This window comes from Hylobates moloch, unplaced genomic scaffold, assembly GCF_009828535.3.
Source record: "Hylobates moloch isolate HMO894 unplaced genomic scaffold, HMol_V3 SCAFFOLD_17, whole genome shotgun sequence".
NCBI classification, from domain to species: domain Eukaryota; kingdom Metazoa; phylum Chordata; class Mammalia; order Primates; family Hylobatidae; genus Hylobates; species Hylobates moloch.
In genome coordinates, this window is record NW_026652292.1 from 51025643 (window position 1) to 51043047 (window position 17405).

The following is a 17405-nucleotide window of genomic DNA, read 5'->3' on the forward strand; positions in this document are numbered from 1 at the left end:
CTCGTGATCCGCCCGCCTCGGCCTCCCAAAGTGCTGGGATTACAAGCGTGAGCCACCGCGCCCGGCCCCCAAAAAGTTCTAACTAATAAAATAGAGCAACTAAATTGATAAAAATTAGACATCAAAGGATATTTTTCATTCAGGCTATAAAAGGGCCTGGTATGCCTTCTCTGGCTTAGAAAACTTTCATCTATCAAATACAGTGTCCCTTTCCTCTCCCTATTAGATAAACCCCAAAATTACTATTTCATTCTCTTTCAATACACTCCATGCAAATCACATCATTTTTTAAGACAGTCCGTTTACCGCTATGTGGTGAGATGACAAATAAGCAAGCAATCACAATGTAATGAAAAAACATGGAGTGCTAAGGACACAAAGAGGAGGCCCATGTAACTCAGACTTGAGTATCCAAGGGCTTTCTCCCAGAGCTACCACCTAGGCTGAGACCTGAAAGACAAGCCTGAGTTAACAAAACAAAAGTGAGGGTAAGGAACAAACTAGGAAAGGTATTCCAGACAGAAAGAAGCTTCTGAACTGAAGCGCAGATTTAAGAACTCTGATCCCTTCAGGGAGAAATACAAGGAACTTAATAGGGCTAGCACACTGACAGCCAAGTGTCAATAAGGATCCAAATCATGAGGATCCTGAAAGCCAAGTGAAGAAGTTCAGGAGTCTCAAAAAAAAGAAGAAGAAGTTCAAAAGTTATCCTAAAGGCCATGAAAAGTCACAAAAAAGTTTTAAGCAGAGGAGTTACATGCTTAAATGTGTTAGACAGATTACTCTAGCTACAGTGGGAAAAATGCATTGGAAGACTGAAAGCAGGGATGAGCTGTTAGGAGGCTCGTGCAACAACCCAGGTGAGAGATGATACTAACCATGGAGTAGGAGGGCAGCAGTGAGGATAGGGAAAAGGAACAGATTCAAGAGATATTAAAGAGAGGAGGATCACGAGGTCAGGAGCTCGAGACTATCCTGGCTAACATGGTGAAACCCCGTCTCTACTAAAAATACAAAAAATTAGCCAGGCATGGTGGCGGGCACCTGTAGTCCTGGCTACTCAGGAGACTGAGGCAGGAGAATTGCTTGAACCCGGGAGGCAGAGATTGCAGCAAGCCAAGATCGCATCACTACACTCCAGCCTAGGTGACAGAGCGAGACTCCGTCTCAAAAAAAAAAGTAACCAAAAAATAAAGCAGTAAAAACAAAACAAAAAATAAATAAATAAACCAAAAAATAAATAAATAAATAGAACAGTGTGGGGAAAAGAAAGAGAGATCAGCCTGTTACTGTGTCTATACAGAAGGAAGTAGACATAAGAGACTCCATTTAGTTCTGTATTTGAGATGCTGTTAATCTGTGACCCTACCCCCAACCTTGTCCTTGCAAGAGACATGTTCTGTGGTGACTTAAGGTTAAAAGGATTTTGGGTGGTGCAGAATGTGCTTTGTTAAACAAGTGCCTAAAGGCTGCTTATGGTTAAAGGTCATCACCATTCTCTTAAATCTAGAGAAAAAGAAAAACATTTGTCTCCTGCCCGTCCCTGGGCGATGGAACATCTCCAGGTAAAACCCTTTGTGTGCTTTGTTTACTGAGTAAGGAGAAAACCGCCTTTAGGAATAAGGTGGGGCTTACTGGAGCAATACTGCTAAAAGGTTTATGGAGATGTTCGCATATGCATCTCAAGGCACAGCATTTTCTTTTAAACTTATTGATGTTACAAGGATTTTTTGTTCATATGTCTTACTGCTGATTTCCTCCCTACAATGATCCTATTGTCCAGTCACTCCCTTATCTTTTTGATGGTAAAGATAATTATCAATAAATACTAAGGGAACTCAGAAGCCGGGGCCAGTGTGGGTCCTCTGTAAGCACAGCACCGGTCCCCTGGGCCCCGCTTTTCTTTCTCTACACTTTGTCTCTGTGTCTTATTCCTTTTCTCAAGTATTTCGTCCCACCTAACGAGAAACACCCACAGGTGTGGAGGGGCAGGCCACCCTTTCAGAACAGCAAATTATGAAAATATTTTCAAGAAAAAAAGATACCGGCCAGGCGCGGTAGCTCACACCTGTAATCCCAGCACTTTGGGAGGCCGAGGCGGGCGGATCACGAGGTCAGGAGATCGACACCATGGTGAAACCCCGTCTCTACTAAAAATACAAAAAAAAAAATTAGCTGGGCGCAGTGGCGGGCGCCTGTAGTCCCAGCTACTCGGGAGGCTGAGGCGGGAGAATGGCGTGAACCTGGGAGGTGGAGCTTGTAGTGAGCACAGATTGCGCCACTGCACTCCAGCCTAGGGGACAGAGCGAGACTCCGTCTCAAAAAAAAAAAAAAAAAGATACTAATGGCCAGGCATGGTGGTTCACACCTGTAATCCCAGCACTTTGGGAGGCCGAGGCAGGCGGATCACCCGAGGTCAGGAGTTCCAGACCACCCTGGCCAACATGGCAAAAACTCATTTCTACTAAACATACAAAAATTAGCCAAGCGTGGTGGCAGGTGCCTGTAATCCCAGCTACTCTGGAGGCTGAGGCAGGAGAATCACTTGAACGTGGTAGGCGGAGGTTGCAGTGAGCCGAGATCACGCCATTGCACTCCACCCTGGGCAGCAAGAGCAAAACTCCACCTCAAAAAAGAAAAAAAAAAAAAAATACGCCAGGCGCAGCGGCTCAAGCCTGTAATCCCAGCACTTCGGAGGCCGAAGCGGGCGGATCACCTGAGGTTAGGAGTTCGAGACCAGCCTCGCCAACATGGTGAAACCCCATCTCTACTAAAAATACAAAAATTAGCTGGGCGTGGTGGTGCGCATCTTAAATCCCAGCTACTTGGGAGGATGAGGCAGAAGAATCACTTGAACCCAGGAGGCAGAGGTTGCAGTGAGCTGGGATCATGCCATGGCACTACAGACTAGGCAACAAGAGTTAGACTCCATCTCAAAAACAAATAAATAAAATGAAATTAAAATATGCAAATTAGCTGATCATGGCGGTGGGCACCTGTAATCCCAGCTACTCGGGAGGCTGAGGCAGGAGAATCGTTTGAACCTGGGAGGCAGAGGTTGCAGTGAGCCGAGATTGTGCCACAGCACTCCAGCCTGAGCAACATAGCGAGACTCCGCCACAAAAAATAATAATAATAAAGACACTAATAACCTTATATCTGGGGCTTGTATAAAGTTTTAAGAAAAACAGCCAGCTGAGCATGGTGGCTCACACCTGTAATTCTAGGGCTTTACGAGGCCGAGGTGGGAAGATGACTCGAGCCCAGAAGTTTGAGACCAGCCTGGGCAATATGGCAACACCCCATCTCAATTTAAATTTTAAAAAAAGAAGAAAAGAAAAGCAGCCAATACATGATCAAAGGATATGGTCACACAATCCACATTTAGAAAAACAGACCAGGCGTGGTGGCTCAGGCCCATATTCCTAGCAACTTGGGAGGTTGAAGTGAGAAGACTGCTTGAGCCCACAAGTTTGTGACCAGCCTAGGCAACGCAGCGAGACCTTGTCTCTACAAAAAAATTTTAAAAATGAGCCAGGTATGGTGGTATGTGCCTATACTCCCAGCTACTCAGGAGGCTATTGCAAGAGGATCCCTTGAGCCCAGGAATTCAAGGCTACAGTGAGCTATAATCGTGCCACTGTACTCCAACCTGGGCAACAGAGGGAGACCCTGTCTCAAAAAAAAAAAAGAATCGGGCCGGGCGCAGTGGCTCACGCTTGTAATCCCAGCACTTTGGGAGGCCGAGGCGGGTGAATCATGAGGTCAGGAGATCGAGACCACGGTGAAACCCCATCTCTACTAAAAATACAAAAAATTAGCCGGGCGTGGTGGCGGGCGCCTGTAGTCCCAGCTACTCGGAGAGGCTGAGGCAGGAGAATGGCGTGAACCCGGGAGGCGGAGCTTGCAGTGAGCCGAGATTGCGCCACTGCACTCCAGCCTGGGGGACAGAGCCAGACTCTGTCTCAAAAAAAAAAAAAAAAAAATCTAGCTACTTAGCCACATAAATTTATTAAAGGCTCTTTTAATTTTTAAAGTATGTATGGCCAGGCACAGTGGCTCACGCCTGTAATCCCAGCACTCTGGGAGGGCAAGGCAGGTGGATTACCTGAAGTCAGGAGTTCGAGACCAGCCTGACCAACAAGGTGTAACCCTGTCACTACTAAAAATAAAAATATTAGCCGGGCGTGGTGGTATGCACCTGTAATCCTAGCTACTTGGGAGGCTGAGGGAGGAGAATTGCTTGCACCCGGGAGGCAGAGGTTGCAGAGAGCCAAGATGGCACCATTGCACTCCAGCCTGGGCAACAGAGCAAGACTCCATCTCAAAAAAATTAAATAAAGTATGAGAGCTCAGATAGAACTGATTAACCACAATCTAGATGTACAGTTCTAATAAAATAATTTCTGGAGGGCAATGCTGAGATTTAAGCTCTCAGGTAAGAAAGTAAAATACTCTTTCCAAGGCGCAGGCACAGTGGCTCACGCCTGTAATCTCAGCACCTTGAGAGGCTGAGGCAGGAAGACTGCTTGAGCCCAGGAGTTCGAGAGCAGCCTGAGCAACATAGTGAGACGGTGTCTTTTTAAAAAAAGAAAAAAAAAAAAGATTAAGGTTTTGGGTCACAAAGATCTAAGTCTGACTGAAACCTACCTGATACATACATTAACACTCCCACACACTAGTCGGGTAACTTTCAGCAATTTTCTTAATATTTCTCAGTCTCTGTCTCCTCCTCTGTAAGAATAGTGCAAATCTCAGAGTTGTAAGAATTAAATACAAGCACATATGTAAAGTGCTTAAAACAGCACCTGGTGTGCATGTGTGTATATATACACGTACACCACTTCATTACTATGAGGACGAGGGCAATGAGGTTGATAATGATACATGGTTTGATGTATGCTTACTCAATATCGAGCAAGGTAGGTATCAAAAAAGTGTTCAATCTAAGGCCAGGTGGGGTGGCTCACACCTGTAATCCTAGCACTTTGGGAGGCCTAGGCGGGTGGATCACTTGAGGCCAGGAGTACAGACCAGCCTCACCAACATGGCAAAAACCCATCCCTACTAAAAATACAGAAGTTAGCCAGGTGTGGTGTTGAGCACCTGTAATCTCAGCTACTCCAGAGGCTGAGACAAGATAGCACTGCTGCACTCCAGCCTGGGCGACAGAGTGAGGCTCTGTCTCAAAATACATACATGCATACATACATACATAAAAAATGCTCAATCTCTTCTTAAATTCCTAACATAAACTACTTCTAAAGGCATTTAATAGACAACTGATTCTTCCCAAGACTTACAATATGATTTTGCATATAAAAAGCTGAAAGGAAAGCGAAGAAGGTAGGTAGCTATTTTTCTGAAATTCATTGACTAATAAATGGTTGCTGCTTTGCATATCAAAAGACATGCATAATCATGGCTAATCATGATGAAAAGGGAGGTTTTAAAAGGAAAATAATCAGCGTTTTAAAACAGCCGGGCGGGCGTGGTGGTCACTCCTGTAATCCCAGCACTTTGGGAGGCCGAGGCAGGTGGATCGCTTGAGCTCAGGGGTTTGAGACCAGCCTGGGCAACATGGCGAAACCTCCTCTCTACCAAAAATACAAAAATTAGCCGGGCATAGTGGCTTGCGCCTCTAGTCCCAGCTACTCTAGGGGATGAGGTGGGAGGATGGCTTGAGCCCGGGAGGCAGACGTTGCAGTGAGCTGAGATAGTGCCACTGCACTCCAGCCTTGGCGATATGGCCAGACCTTGTCTCAAAAAAATAAATAAATAAAATAAGATGCAACTATGTAACAGTATTTAGATTTAAAATAAATATTAAAAAAACATGCAACTACAGTGATAATATTTAGCCTCTACTGTGTACAAACAAGATACTGTGCCTACTTTAATATACTTTAATGAAGGAAAAAACATGCCTCTACCATAATTTAAACCCACTTTTTCTACGAAATACAGTACTTCTATCTCCCCTTCAAATCAACTAAAGTCAACAAGTACACAAACTGGCATTCGTACTTAATGCGTGCTGGTTTCTACTGCTTTATTCTTTATTGTTTTACAGGTTAGTCTTTTTTCATTAACTAAATTGTAGCCTCCTTGCAAAAAAGCAGCCATTTATTTCCTATTCTTCCCACCATGTCCACCACTACAGCCCCTCACTCCAACCCCCCATCCTAGCACGGCACTTAAGTAATAAAGGTCCTGGGAGCGAAACTCAAAACTGTTTATTTCTGACCTTCAGCAATAAACAATGTTAGAAAGGCAGATGGAACCACGTTTATCAAAACACAGAACGCACGATGTTTACATTTCCTAAAGCGCGTAAGAAGTCTTTGAGTTAAAATTAAAGGATGAGAGTTAAAACGAGTACAAAAGACAGCTGGTGTTTGAAAGAAAAACACTGGAAGTAATAAAAACGGAGTGAAAAGGCTAATGTTGGGATTAAAAGAAAACATTTTTTTAATACAGCTGCAAATCAGTCATTGTTTTCTGAGAGGCTAGGTTCATATCCAGGATTTTCTTCTAGGAGCTCAACCAATCGCCACCTTTACTGAGTTAACCAGTCTCCAGGCAAGCAGTCCTTGCTGATTGGCTCAAAAATGTCGAGTAGAAAAAGCAGCCAATCCTGCCTTCAAGCCAGAACTCTGCCATGGAGACATTACAACCACTGCATGGCGAGAATGTGTACAAACCTGTCCGTGCCACAAATATCAGATCCTAGTTACAAAGACTGCCGCCGAAAGGAAGAGCCTTTGAAGCCAACACTGACACTGACCTGTCATCTACATTCTATTACTCTAGCTCTCTTTCGGAGGGGAAAAAAAAAAAAAACATTTTAACCAAAAACGCACGAGGGATAAACTGTGCCCCCGCTAAGATGACTCACTCTATTGAGGACGAATTTCCAAACGGACGGCTTAGAGAGGGTCCAGATGAGAGAGGGGCTCTAGAAAGGTCCCAGTGAGGGTCAAAGTTGCAGATGGGGGCAGGGGAGGCGGGACGAGGGCCAAAGACACACAAAAGCCGGGGAGGGAAAAGTCTCCCCGCAGTCTCCAAAATCCGAACGTGTGAGTGGCTGTGTGTCTGGACTTGAAGTGAGTAAATAAACGGCTTTGCTAGGACTATGTGCTCAAGAAGGTGGCCTGAAGTTCCCAGAAGGCTCCGCTTGGCAAACACCTAAGGCGCCTGGAGGGGCGCAAGGTCAGGTCCTGGCGGGAACAGATCTGGGAGGAAACCTCGGGGGGTCAAGAGGGGTGTGTCTGGGGCCTGGAGGCCCTCCAGGCACTCGGAGGCCAAGGAAGCGGCCGCGGCCCCCGCCTTCGCCCGGCCTCGGGCTGAGCGCCAGGGCCCGCCTCTCGCCGACGCCTCACTTCCCTTCCGTCCGGGCAGCCGGGCCCGCGGGTCGGATCGGAGGCGGCCCGCGCCGGGCCCCACATTCAGGGCTTGGGGGTTCACTCGCCGCGCCGCCCGCCGCTGCTTCAGGCCCTCCGCTTCGGCTTGGCGCCCCGGGACCCCTAACCTCCAGGGCCCTCACCTCGGACCCGCCTCCCTGCCTCCCACCCACCGCCTTTACCTGTTTCTGGAGCGGGCAGAGGGCGTCGAAGCCGGGGCCGCGTCGTCGAACGCACAACGCGGCGCCGCAGGTCCGCAACCCTTTCCCGCCGGCGCCACTGCGCTCTCCCGCGCCGCGCAGGGCTAGCAAGCAGCTGCGGCCGCGGGGAAGACGCGGCGAGCGCGCCTGGCGGGGAGACACTGCCGCTCTCCGTCCGGCCGGGGAAGAGCAGCCGCGCAAAAGCCCGCCGCGAGAGGGCGGGTGGGCGGCCGGGTGGGGAGGGGTCTCGAGGCGTCGGCAATGGCTGCCACGTCGCCCAGGTGGATCGCCGCCCACCGCCCCCCCAAGCCCGCCGGCTGTCCGCCACGACCTCTGCTTCGTCCCCGAGCTCCGCCTCGGCGCGGCGGCCCGGGGGACTTGAGCCCGCGGGCGCTCCCACCTCTCCCGCTCCCGTTGGAGAGCAAGCCCTGCCCGGCCGGTTCGGCGGCTTCCGGTCGCCCACCCCCCAAGGCTCGCCCGAGAGCCGGCCGTGGTCCCCACTTTTTTTATCAGGGGGTCCCTGGAGGAGCAAGCCCCTCTTCGAGTGTCGGGTTCCGCTGGGGGGGAAGGCGGGAGCTGTTTGGCGCTGGGGAACGTTGCAACAGGCCCGGAATTTTTGCCAAAATAAGCGGCGCGGGAAACCACAGCTGTTTATAGCTCTCGGCACTCTCCCGAGCCCCCCAAAATAAAACAAACACAAGGTCGGCCTCGCGGGGTGAGGGGAGAGAGGAAAGCAGAGCTGGGGCGAGCCCTGACGCGCGCGGGGTCCAGGCTGCAAGTTGGGAGGGACGGCGAGGCGAGCGACCGGCCTCGGCATTGCCTGACTGGGGCTGTGGCCGCTGCGGCGGGCACGGGAACCCGCCTTCTCGCGCGCGGCCCTCCTGCGGGGGGCTTCCGGGCGCGCGGCCTCGGAGCCCCACGGGGAGACAAAGGGGTCGGCGACTGCCACGGGGTGGAGGGAGGCCGCCCAGCCCCATCGGCCTTGCCAGCGTGCGGTCTGAGCTCGGGGAATGTGTGCGCCTTAGCCGGTGGAACCGCAGCCGCTGGCCTTTGCCCCCAGTTCGAGCTTGAGTTTTCGGGTGCCAAGAAAAGGCAAAGACGTAGTTTTCCCTCTTGCGACCGCTGTAGTATAAGTCCGTCCCCAAGCCTGCACCATTTTTTTTTCTCTCAACTCTGCTTTCCCTGGTTTATTTGTTCTGGGTTCTGATGTGAAATGTTTAGTGTTTTCAGGGTACGCCAATTTTTCACCTTTGCTTTCTGGCTGGTGGTGGTGGTGATGGTAGTGGTTGTGGTTTTGCCTGTTTTTTACTTCCTCCCTCCCCTCCCTTTGCAATTACTTTTCATTCCACGTGCGGTGGTTTTTTCCACAATAGAGAAGCGAAATAACCTCATAACAAAGTGTCCCTTTGCATCGAAGAGACATTGTTGGTTGTTACGGCAGTTGCTTTAAACAGTGTAAATTTGGGGCAAGTGCAAATGGTTTTTGTCGTTTAGGTCTAACTGGAACACTTATTCACAATGAGAACGTTCTAGTGCTTTTTCAAGAAACCAGTAATATATAAGGAGAGAACTCAAGATGGTAAATTTTCTGATGAAACCATCCACATAGAAAAATAGGGGAATTTTTCCTTTTGTATGAATTTTGTATTTATAAGAGGTCTCGAGTCCCAATGTTAAATCACAGACTTCATGTTGATCCTTAAAAAAAAAAAAATCACTATATAAAAACCCCTTAATGCTTTTATTAAATTTCAAAGACAAAAAATTGTAATAACCCAGAATTTCAAGAGATAAATAGCTGTTGCTGAGAACCTAACATTAACTCTGCCTCTAAACAGCCATTATAAGAGACTAAAAACTGTAATATATGCCACTTTAGAAGTGAAAGAACCCTAGTAATTATAAACTTGAAAGATGTCGAGGAAATTAATATTTTGTTTTTGAAATATGTTCACCATAATAAAAACAAGCATTTAAATTATTTTCCTTTGAACATCTGTTAAGGATTCATCAAATCTTAAGTCAGAACAATAAGAAATAAACTCTTCTTAACATTGGAAAATATATTTCGAGCCACAAAGACAACACCAAAGCTGAATGTTTTTAAAGTTTGTTTACTATGGCAATAAGAAGAACATCAATACCATAAAGTTCTGAAAGTGAGACTGGAATGAAGAACAAAGCAATCTTCACTCAACATTCGCAATATCAGCCTTCGGTTGTGAATATTTATAAAGATTTCCTCGTTTCTTATTGGTTCAAATTCTAAGCCAATGGGAAAAGTACAACACGTCTTTTAAAGGGTGAAGCATCAATCAGCATTAGATTAGTATCTGGGATAAAGGCTTTGTTTATCATGCTCGTTCTCATTGAAGTTCATGTCCCTTTAAATTTCTTTTTTTTTTTTTTTTGGGTGACTAGAGTTGCTCTGTTGCCCAGGCTGGAGTGCAGTGGCAAAATCTCAGCTCACTTCAACTTAATGCCTCCCGGGTTCAATCGATTCTTGTGCCTCAGCCCCCCCGAATAGCAGGAATTGCAGGCGTCCGCCACCAAACCCAGCAAGTTTTTGTATTTTTAGTAGAGGAAGGGTTTCTCTATGTTGTCCAGGCTGGCCTCTAACTCCTGACCTCAGGTGATCCTCCCACCTCGGCCTCCCAAAGTGCTGGAATTACAAGTGTGAGCCACTGCGCCGGACCGTGTCTCTTTAAATTTCAAAGAAGACACTTAAGAATTAGGGCCTGGCACAGTGGCTCACGCCTGTAATCCCAGCACTTTGGGAGGCCGAGGCAGGCGGATCAGATCACGAGGCCAGAAAATTGAGACCATCCTAGCCAACATAGTGAAACCGCGTCTCTACTAAAAATGCAAAAAGTAGCTGGGCGTGGTGGCGTACACCTATGGTCCCAGCTACTCAGGAGGCTGAGGCAAGAGAATCCCTTGAACTGGGGAGGCTGAGGTTGCAGTGAGCCGAGATTGCAGCACTGCACTCCAGCCTGGGCAACAGAGCAAGACTCCATCTCAAAAAAAGAATCATTGACTATCCTGTGGGTGCCACTCCTGCTCACACTCTCTTCAGTCTTCCAGTTGGTTTTATTACAATTGGTCGTGTTAGAATTATGTGACAATATATCTAAAATGCCAGATAAATCTGAGGAATGGTAAAATGTCTACTACTTAATAAGTTAAAGTGAATCCTGGCATTTTAGATTAAAAACTTACCTTTAAGGAAAGACTGAAGTTTATATTTTCAGAAATGTCTTGGATTTTTGTAAAAAAAAAAAAAAAACTGCCAAGTCGTCAAAAGTAAACCTTTTATATTTACCTAAGTCCAACTTCGGTCTATGTAACAGCTAAATTCTAAACATGATTGTCTGTGTTTATGTTTAGAACATAGGTATGATTTCCTTCCAACCAAAAGTATTAATAATCTATGCCACCTTTGTATTCCTATACTTGGATTATGACTTGAAGCATTCCGCTTAATTATTCATGTGTTTATAATCTCTCTTACTAGGTCATCAATGCCTTGAAGTTTCCCATTCAGCGTTGTATTCCTCATTGTCAAACTCCCAGCCTTGTACAATATAAACACTCCATGAATGTTTACTGAGTGAAAGAATAAGTGAGCATCACTCTATGACAAAACATATGGCAAATCAAGAAAATCTGTGTCAAGATTTTTTCCTCTTCTACATAATGGCTAATACACTGTTTTCATTCCCAACTAAGAATAGTACTGTTGACCAGACGCAGTGGCTCACACCTGTAATCGCAGCACTTTGGGAGGCCAAAGCGGGCGGATCATGAGGTCAGGAGATCGAGACCAGCCTGGCTAACATGCTGAAACCCGGTTTCTACCAAAAATACAAAAATTAGCCGAGTGTGGTGGCTCTTGCCTGTAGTCCCAGCTACTCAGGAGCCTGAGGCAGGAGAATGGCTTGAACCTGGGAGGTGGAGGTTGCAGTGAGCCAAGATCGTGCCATTGCACTCCAGCCTGGGTGACAGAGTGAGACTCCGTCTCAAAAAAAAAAAAGAATAGTATTGTTGCAAGAACTTTACTAAAAGAAAGTAGGACCAACATATGCTGGAATTATTGTGTTTTTCCATTTTAAATTTAGTGGAAACCGAATAGTAGATAATATTGCCATTATCTAAAGTAAATAAATATCAATGGGTTTTACCTTTATGTAAGATTGCTTTACCACACTCAACCCAGGGTGCGTCAAGCTCTGACCTTGGGAAAATTACTTAAACTCTCAAATACTCAGTTTTCTCATCTCTCAAATGGCATTCATAAAAGCTACATTCTGATTAATTAAAATAATAAATGTACATAAAAGTAGAGGCTTAATAAATAGTAGTTATTACAGATATTAGTGGACTCAATCAAAAAGAAAATATAATTTTCTTAGTGCAGTTATTTATCTATAAAAGGTGCCATCCTGGACAGCATGGGGAAACTCCATCTCTACAAAAATTAGCTAGGTGTGGTGGTATGGACCTACAGTCTCAGCTACTTGGGAGACTGAAGTGGGAGGATCCCTTGAGCCCAGGAGGCAGAGGTTGCAGTGAGCTGAGATCGCGCTACTGCACTCCAGCCTGGACGACAGAGTGAGACCTTGTCTCAAAAAAAAAGAAAAAAAAAAAGGCAAGCATAAAGGCTGTTAAAATAATAATAAGGAAACAAATATCCTAAAGGAAGCAATAGGGTACTAAGAAAATCTACCAAAAGGCCGGGCACGGTGGCTCAAGCCTGTAATCCCAGCACTTTGGGAGGCCGAGGCGGGCGGATCACGAGGTCAGGAGATCGAAACCATCATGGCTAACACGGTGAAACCCCGTCTCTACTAAAAAAAAATACAAAAAATTAGCCAGATGTGTTGGCGGGCGCCTGTAGTCCCAGCTACTTGGGAGGCTGAGGCAGGAGAATGGCATGAACCCAGGAGGCGGAGCTTGCAGTGAGCCGAGATCGTGCCACTGCACTCCAGCCTGGGGGACAGAGCAAGACTCCGTCTCAAAAAAAAAAGAAAATCTACCAAAAGAAGATAACTTTTGCAGGCTGGACAACGTGGTGAAACTCCATCTCTACAACAAATGCAAAAATTAGCTGGGCATGGTGGCACGTGCCTGTAGTCCCTGCTCCTCAGGAGGCTGAGGTGGGAGGATCACCTGGGTCTGGGAGGTGAAGGCTGCAGTGAGCCAAGATTGTACCACTGCACTCCAGCCTGGACAACAGAGTGAGACATTGTCTCCAAAAAAAAAAGGAAAAAAAAAAGATAACTTCTAAAAATAAAGAACAATGGAATTCCAGTCTGAGTGAAAACTTTATGAAAAACCAAATCTGATTGTGTCTCTCTCCTCTCACAAACTTCACAGCTCCTCTAATTTCTACTAGCTTTTCTCAATAGGGATAAATAGTTATGCATTGCTTTTAAACTGAAGGGCCTCTCATTGCACTCTGTTTTTTCTTTGAATAAATTCTCAGAGCTTTTAATATGCCAATGTGCCTAGGAACTCTAAGAAAAGGATATACTAGTAAATATTTCCAAACTTATTTGACCGCAAATCCTTTATTCATAGAGAGTATCCCAGGACATGTGATTTTATATCACATTTTGGAGGAAACACTTGTCTACATATTTGAAGATGAAATCCAAACCCCCTCACCTCTGCTTCCAAATGCTGCCACTCCTGCAAAAATGACCTCAAATAAGCCTGAAATGTAGGTCTCCTGAGAAATGCTCTTAAGAAATTGACCTTTGTTTTACCCAGTTTCTCTGTACATGAATGGGCAGGCATGAGGCAGAGTCTCCAAACTTGACAAGAAAGGGTGGAGATGGGATTGGCAAAAACAGTATTAAAAAAAAAAAAAGTCTAGATAATGCCAAGGATAGCTTCCTCATTCCCAGGATAATCCTCCTTCTTTGAGTATGATAGCAACAACAATTCTGTGTCTTTGTGAGAAACTTTACGGGAAGCCATACCTCTTGTCTGTAAGCATGTTGTGGGAGCTCCAGCTTTATGTAACTGTTAAGTTTTCTTTTCTTTTTCTTTTTTTTAATACGGAGTCTAGCTCTGTCACCCAGGCTGGAGTGCAGTGGCGCGATCTCTGCTCACTGCAACCTCCACCTCCCAGGTTCAAGCGATTCTCCTGCCTCGGCCTCCCAAGTAGTTGGGATTACAGGCGCCTGCTACTCCCAGCTAATTTTTGCATTTTTAGTAGAGACAGGGTTTCACCATGTTAGTCAGGCTGATCTCCAACTCCTGATCTCAGGTGATCCACCGACCTCGGCCTCCCAAAGTGCTGGGATTACAGGCATGAGCCACCGCACCCAGCCAAGTTTTCATATCACTTGCCAATAGGGAAACTATACATCCTGTAACCATACCTGCTAACATCCTTCTGTCAGTTATGTTCCTCCTCTATTTGAGACAATCACACACTTCACAATACATCCTTTCCAGGGATGTTGAACCATTGGCTAACCTAGTCATTCACTTTCATTTGTGTTTTACAACCCAACCCAAATGCCCTTTTATCCTGTAAAGTTTTTCTAGATGCCCCAAATAGAATGGTTTATTTATTTATTTATTTATTTTTTATTTTTTTGAGAGTCACCCAGGCTGGAGGGCCGTGGCATGATCTTGGCTCACTGCAACCTCTGTCTCCCAGGTTCAAGCAATTCTGCCTCAGCCTCCCAAGTAGCTAGGATTACAGGCGTGTACCACCACATCTGGCTATTTTTTTGTATTTTCATAGAGACAGGGTTTCACCATGTTGGCCAGGCTGGTCTCAAACTCCTGGGCTCAAGTGATCCTCCCACCTTGGCCTCCCAAAGAGAATGATTTCTTGTATGCCCACAGCAATGTCTATATACTTCTCTTAATTGCAGTGATGATTATTTGTTGGTCTGTATCTTTGCTAAAACTGTGAACTCTCTTCCCCTAGACAAAATACGTATCCACAGTAACTAGAAAACATTCCTTACACATTGAAATGTACTAAACTCCTTTTAGGGTACCTTCCTAGCTTACAATTTCCTAGTCAGTTGTACCCTCTTCCCCCAATTCTACGGGACCAGACTCCAGGGTTTTGAAAAATCACTCTACTTCCTTCACCACAGTTAACCAAGAGTGGGTGTTTTAATCCAATTAGTCTCTTCCAGGGAAATTTTAGAATTGGGACAAAGATCATTAGTAAAATCTAAATACAAATAATAAACAAGAAAAAAATGCAATTCACATCGGAGACAAAGGGCTGATTTCTCTAATATACAAACATGTAGAAATCAATAAGGAAAAGACTAACAACCCAATAGTAAAAAACCGGACACAATATAAAAAAGACTGCCCACAGAAAAAGAAATACAAATTACTCTTAAGCATATTTTTAAATTACATATGTGCAGCATTGTTTGTAATATAGCAAAAGATGGGGGAAAAACCTAAATGCCCATCTACAGGGAACTGGTTAAATGCAGTATGTTACACGAAAAGAGCAGAATGCCACAATATAAAAGAATGATGGCACTCTAAATGTTCATACTGCACCATCTCCAAGATATATTGCTCAGTGTGTGTATGGTATGCTGCCATTAGTGTAAAAAAAATGGAGAGGAGGAAAAGATAGATAAATATAGATAGGTAGGTAGGTAGATAGATATGATGATGGATGGAGGGATGAATGGAGGAATGGATGGATGGATGGATGGATGGATGGATGGATGGATGGATGGATTTTATCACATATACATAGAATATCTCAAGAAGAAGATAGAACATACTGCTCCATTAATTGCTTTTGAGAAAGCAAATGGTGGCTAGAGGAAAGAGGATGAAGAGACTTTTCGCTGAACCAATTTTATATATTTATTTATTTTTCATGACAGGATCTTGCTCTGTTGCCCAAACTAGAGTGCAGTGGCACGAGGTCAGCTCATTACAGCCTAACTTCTAGGGCACAAGCTATCCTCCTGCCTCAGCCTCCCAAGTAGCCGGGACTACAAACACAAACCACCATGCCGGGCTAATGTACCAATTTTTTTTTTTTTTAGTGGAGTCTCGCTCTGTCACCGAGGCTGGAGTGCAGTGGCACAATCTCAGCTCACTGCAACCTCCGCCCCTCGAGTTCAAGTGATTCTCCTGCCTCAGCCTCCCGAGTAGGTAGGATTACAGGCACACGCCACTACACCAAGCTAATTTTTTTTTGTTAAACGGAGTCACGCTCTGTCACCCAGGCTGGAGTGCAATGGCATGTCTCGGCTCACTGCAACCTCCACCTCTTAGGTTCAAGCAATTCTCCCTGCCTCAGCCTCCAGAGTAGCTGGGATTACAGGTGCCTGCCACCATGCCAGGCTAATTTTTGTTTTGTTTTGTTTTGTTTTTTGAGACGGAGTTTTGCTCTTGTTGCCCAGGCTGGAGTGCAATGGCATGATCTCGGCTCACTGCAACCTCCACCTCCTATGCTCAAGCGATTCCCCTGCCTCCCAAGTAGCTGGGATTACAGACATGTACCACCACGCCTGGCTAATTTTGTATTTTAGTAGAGACAGAGTTTCTCCATGTTGGCCGGGCTGGTCTCGAACTCCTGACCTCAGGTGATCCGCCCACCTCAGCCTCCCAAAGTGCTGGCATTACAGGCATGAGCCACTGCACCCGGCCTTAATTTTTGTATTTTTAGTATAGAACGGGGTTTCACCATGTTGCCCAGGCTGGTCTTAAACTCCTGACCTCAAGTGATCTGCCTACCTTGGCCTCCCAAAGTGCTGAGATTATAGGCGTGAGCCACCACGCCAAGCTCCAATTTTTTTTTTTTTTAATTTGAGACAGAGTCTCACTTTGTTGCCCAGGCTGGAGTGCAGTGGCGCAATCTAATCTCACTGCAACCTCCACCTCCCGAGTTCAACCCCTCCTGAGTTCAAGTGATTCTCCTGCCTCAGCCTCCAGAGTAGCTCGAGTTACAGGCACGCACCACCACACCCAGCTAATTTTGGTATTTTTAGTAGAGATGAGGTCTCACCATATTGACCAGGCTGGTCTCGAACTCTTGACCTCAAGTGATCTGCCTGCCACGGCCTCCCACAAGTGCTGGGATTACAAGCATGAGCCACTGTGCCTGGTCTTAAGAAAAAGAAAAGAGGGCCGGGCGCGGTGGCTCACGCTTGTAATCCCAGCACTTTGGGAGGCCGAGGCGGGCGGATCACAAGGTCAGGAGATCGAGACCACGGTGAAACCCCGTCTCTACTAAAAATACAAAAAAAAAAATTAGCCGGGCGTGGTGGCGGGCGCCTGTAGTCCCAGCTACTTGGAGAGGCTGAGGCAGGAGAATAGCGTGAACCCGGGAGGCGGAGCTTGCAGTGAGCCGAGATTGCGCCACTGCACTCCAGCCTGGGCGACAGAGCGAGACTCCGTCTCAAAAAAAAAAAAAAAAGAAAAAGAAAAGAAAGAAGAAAATTTTAATTAGCTGGGCACAGTGGTGTGTGCCTGTAGTTCCAGCTACTTTGGAGGCTGAGGTGAGAGGATGGCTTGAGCATCCAGCCTGGGCAACAGAGCAAGACCCCATCTCTTAAAAAAAATTATATTTGCTGTGTAAAAATAAACAGCATTTAAGTAAAAATATAAAAGATTTGCGATTCTCAGTTTCTTTGTGCTGCTGAGCTTGTATAGGATTAACTCAGGAGTTGGAGGCAGCTATATTCTACGTCAGGCCAGGGTAGCAGAGGAAGCTGCTCGAGAGAGAAGAAACAAGCAGAGAAGAGATATTGGACAGATCGAGAGAAAATAATGTCTGGGCTCTCAACAA

General features: G+C 46.0%; 1 protein-coding gene across 4 annotated transcripts in view; it reads right to left on the reverse strand.

Moving 5' to 3' along the window:
• N4BP2 (NEDD4 binding protein 2) overlaps window positions 1-7742 on the reverse strand; it is a 96237-nt gene extending 88495 nt beyond the window's left edge. For all 4 annotated transcript variants that reach the window (XM_058430164.1, XM_058430162.1, XM_032135406.2 and 1 more), the window contains exon 1: window positions 7586-7742. The gene's annotated coding sequence lies outside the window, so the exon portion shown is untranslated. The remainder of the gene's footprint in view (window positions 1-7585) is intronic.
• Window positions 7743-17405: the final 9663 nt, after the last annotated feature.